The sequence below is a fragment of the Myotis brandtii genome, unplaced genomic scaffold (genome assembly GCF_000412655.1).
Source record: "Myotis brandtii unplaced genomic scaffold, ASM41265v1 scaffold980, whole genome shotgun sequence".
NCBI lineage: Eukaryota > Metazoa > Chordata > Mammalia > Chiroptera > Vespertilionidae > Myotis > Myotis brandtii.
Window position 1 is genome coordinate 4,481 of NW_005372075.1, and position 4,631 is coordinate 9,111.

Sequence of the window (4,631 nt, forward strand, 5' to 3'; positions counted from 1 at the left end):
TACAGTCTCCTGCACAGGTGGAAGTCCCCAGCTGCCCGGGGGCAACAGGGGCCCAACAACCAGGGGAACGGATTAAACCCACAGTGCTGCTGAGGGAGGCAGCTCCCCAAACTGCTAAGGGAACCACACAGCCCCTCGCTTTTTCCATCCCAGGGTCCATGAAAGAGCTCCAGAGGGTGCTGTAAAGTCCCGGGAAAGCTGGGGGAGGGATAGCTGGTGAGGTGCTGACTAGGAAGCGGAAAGCCCTCAGAGCAAGTGGGGCAGTAGGAGCAGCAGCTGTGGCCCATTTGTGAGGCGAGGCTACATCAGCACAGAGAGGGAGAGCGACTTCCTTATGGGCACACAGTAGTCAAAGGGCTGAGCTAGAATTAGAACCCTTGGTTGCCCACAGCCTGTAAATCCTTTACCTGTGACCTCTGGGTAAGTACCCTCAAACTGGCCATTTTGCTCTGATGGGCTCCACCCTTCCCCACCCGCTCCTTCACCCCCAGGGGACAGGGTTCCATTATTAACACCTCTGCCTCTGGCCACTTGCTCTCTTTGTCCGGGCTCTATCCCAGCTGGTGACTTTGATGCAGTGCCCGGCATTGGGCCGAGGGCACATTCTGTGTAGAGCACAGGCCTCCCCTCCCTGCCTGTGGCTTAGATTCCAAAGTACCATAATTTTCCCTGTTTCCAGCTTCCCCTGCCTGCCTCCCCTGGCAGATTTAGTTTTACCTGGAAAAGAAATTGATTCCGGGTCGGGTCTCCAAACCCCCCTGACTTCCTGCATTCGCTCTCTGAGAGGTGGCTCCACCCGGGTGCCGCCTGGTACAAGTCCCTGATGCCACATACCTCCGTGGCCACATCTCCCATCCCCTGGAGAAGCCATTTGGTGCACAACACACTCAGAGCTCCACGGAAGTTCCAGGGACCAGCTAATCCTGGGCCCCAGCCTGTCACTAGACCCCAGGTCTTACCTGCAACTCCAGGGTCCTCAAACCATTCTGGCAGGGGAAGTGTGTTGACCCCTTAGACAGCGGGTGCAGACATCAGGTGGGAGCTCAGCCCCCCTCTCGAATGATCATGTGGCCCCGCCGCCTGATCACCTGCCCACTTCCAGCCTTGATGAGGCCTCGGCCCCTGATCAGGCGCCCACTTCTGGCCATTAGGTGGCCCTGCCGCTGATCACATGTCCACTTATGGCCATCACCTGGCCCCATCCCCTGATTAGGTGCCCACTTCCAGTCATCACGTGGCCTTGCCCCCCTGATCAGCTGCCCACATCTGGCCTATCATGAAGCATAGCCTCCCTAATAAGGTGTCCACTTGCGGCCATCATGTGACCCTGCCCCTTATCACATGTCTACTTCCGGCCATCACGTGGCCCTGGCCCCTGATCAGGTGTGCACTTCAGCTATCACCTGACCCCACCCCTTGATCCGGTTCCCACTTGTGGCCATCATGTGGCCCTGCCCCTTATCACATGCCCACTTCTGGCCATCACGTGCTCTGCCCCCTGATCAGGTGCCTTCTTCCAGCCTATCACATGGCCAGGCACCCTTTTCTCCTGCCCACTCAGGTGTGACCCCCTGTCCCCAAACCCTTGAAACCCGGGATGGTTTATGTTTCCCAGATGCCATCTCCCTGGTGGGCAGTCTGCCCCTGCTCTAACACCTGTCAACAGTCCTGCCAAGAAATCTTTCCTGCTTGCTCTCTCTTTCGTGTGGGACTCTGACAGCTGGTATTAACAAGGAGACAGGAGAGCAGTGACTTGTCCAGGGTCCATGAAAGAGGTCCAGAGGGTCCTGTAAAGTCCCAGGAAAGCTGGGGGAGGGAAGGGTGGTGAGATGCTGGCTAGGAAGTAGAAAGCCCTCAGGGCAGGTGGGGCAGTATGAGCAGCAGCTGTGGCCCATTGTACAGGTGAGGCTACAGCAGCACAGAGAGGGAGAGTGACTCCCTTACGGGCAACCAGTAGTAAAAGGGCTGAGCTAGAATTGAAACCCTTGGTTGCCCACAGCCTGTAAATCCTTTACCTGTGACCTCTGGGTAAGCACCCTCACCCTGTGGCCATTTGCTCTGATGGGCAAAACTCCCACCTCATCACAGTTGTGAGTGGGCAGTGAGGTCCCTGTTTGGTTGCCGGGGCCGTGGCCCATGAACGATGGAGGCTCCGCTGGAACGCTGGGTGCATGGCAGGAGCCTGGGGTTGCCCCATTGGAGAGTGCGAAGTGGGAGAGGGCGTGGGGCGTGGGGCATGAGCTCAGGTGGGGGCCCAGGGCAGAGGGGCCTGGAGGCGGGCTGCATCTCTTGGGGCTCCCAGGTGCCACCCCCACCACATTCAGGGATACCACCCTGAGCGCTCCCCATGGCCTCTGAGCTGGGAGGCTAAGCTGCCTCAGGCCTGGTTAGTGCGTGCGTGGGAGGCCCTGGCCGGTTTGGCTCAGGGGAGTGGGAGGCCCTGGCCGGTTTGGCTCAGGGGAGTGGGAGGCCCTGGCCGGTTTGGCTCAGGGGAGTGGGAGGCCCTGGCCGGTTTGGCTCAGGGGAGTGGGAGGCCCTGGCCGGTTTGGCTCAGGGGAGTGGGAGGCCCTGGCCGGTTTGGCTTAGGGGAGTAGCTGGCTCAGGGGAGTACCGGTGCTGTCACCTTTCTGCCCCAGAGATGGCCTCCCCCCCGCCTCAGCCCCCACACCTGGGGCTGCTCCCCGGGTGCCCGAGGGTCTTGTTTCCGAGGAATTTCCCAGCCGCCCACCTAGGCCCTGGGCTATCCCTCAGGGACTGTGCTGACCGTTGCAGGCACCGCCAGCCCCTCCTGCCATCCTGATACTCCCTCCGACCCCACCCCCCACCCCACTCCCCGCCCTGGTGAGTGTCCCCGCCTGCCCTCGCGGGTCCCCCTGCTGTGGGCCAGGAGGAAGCCCCAGTGCTCCTCTGGGGACCCAGTGCCTGGAAACAAGGGGAACTGAACACTTTCCCTGCTGCGGAGGGAGGTACCCTCACCTGCTAACAGAACCCCACAGACCCCCCACAAAAGGCCCTGGGCCGCCCAGCCCCTTCCGCCCTCCCTAGGGGGCTCCTTCCTTTCCCACTGGGGAGGGCACCCCCTCTCTTGATACCCAGGGAATCCCACTCACTAGGAGGTGCCCTCCTGCCCCTTTGGAAGCTCAGAGTTGGGGCGGGGGAGGGTTGAGGGACAGCTAAAGGCTCAGCGAGAGATCTGGTCCCAGGGAGGGGGCGGGGTACAGGGGGAGCACCAGCTCAGAGTGGGGCCAAGGGCTGAGGGGCCTGGAGGCCAGGCAGGGCTCATGGGCAGATGGGGAAGATGCCGCCGCCTGCATCTTCCACCCTGAACGCCCCCCATCTCCGCTGACCTGGCAGCTCAGCAGGGTCGGGCCTGGTTAGGGCTTGGATGGGAGCCGGCCAGGGAGTACCGGGTGCCGGAGGCTTTTCTGCCCCAGAGATGCCCGCCCGCCCGCTCCCCTAGCTGAACAGGCACCTGCTGCTCCTCCGGGCAAGTCCATCAGCTCAGCAGGGCCTCCTGCTGGCAGGTCCTCATCGCACCTGCTGTTCCTGGGGCCCCATGTTCTGAGATGTCACATCCTTGACTCCATTTCAAGGATCAGATGCATTTCTCGCTCCGATTCTCGCTACGTTCATGTTGTGCACGAGCAGGACTCCCTCACTCAGAGAGGAAATGTTCCCGTGGGGACTGCCTGCTGGTGACATCAGGTGGATCTGTCAAGCCCAGGCCTGAGTCCAAGACATGCTGAGAGGTACTGTGGCCTGAGGGGTCCAATCGGGATGCTGTGATGAAAACCCAGGTGGAGTGACTGCATTACCAGTGTGCTGTCAGCATTGTCACAACAGCAGGGCCATGTGCCACCATGTCAACAGGAAATGCTAAGGATAAACCTGAGGAAGTTGACAGTGAAAAGTATTACAAGAGAGTTAACCTGAGTAGACGTCCTAGTTCACAGTCCCAACACCCAGTGCCTCTGAGGTGACTGTTTCCCAAACGGAATGAGCGCCCTCCCAGCTCTTCAGGGAAACATGCTTCCCTGAGAGAGGAGGGGACCTGTGAGGAAAGACACGAACGGAGCAACAGCCTGGAATAACCCTTCTGTGTGTCAGGAGAACTGCCTGCGCCTGCGAAGGGGCAGGAGGGAGGTTTAGCGCAGGAACCTTGTTCCAGAGAAGCAGGAGGAGCTGATGGAGTCTCCAAGGAGAGAGGGTGGGAGGCTGCCCCGAGGCTGACAGGCAGGTGGGTGCGGGGCCTGGCCTGGGCTGTGACCTGCACTGTGCCCCTGGGGGACAGGCAGGTGGGTGAGGGCCTGGCTGCTGCCACTGGCTGCTGGGCCTGCACTGTGCCCTGCACTGTGCCCCTGGGGGACAGCCGGGTGACTGTCATCTGACCTCCCAAGTAGCTGTGAGACCTGCCAGTGAACAAACGGGGCCCCATGGGATCTCAGGCTCCTGCCTGTGTCTCCAGGGCTTCCAAATGCTTCTCTGACCTGGATAGAAAGTCAATCCATACACCTTCCCCCGAGTCACAGCGTGTTCCAGGGCCTCCTCAGCCTGTGCTGGGAGCATGTGCCATGCCCTGTGACAGCTGGCGCTGAGCCTGAGCTTGGGGGGGGAGGGGACGAGAGGGGGGC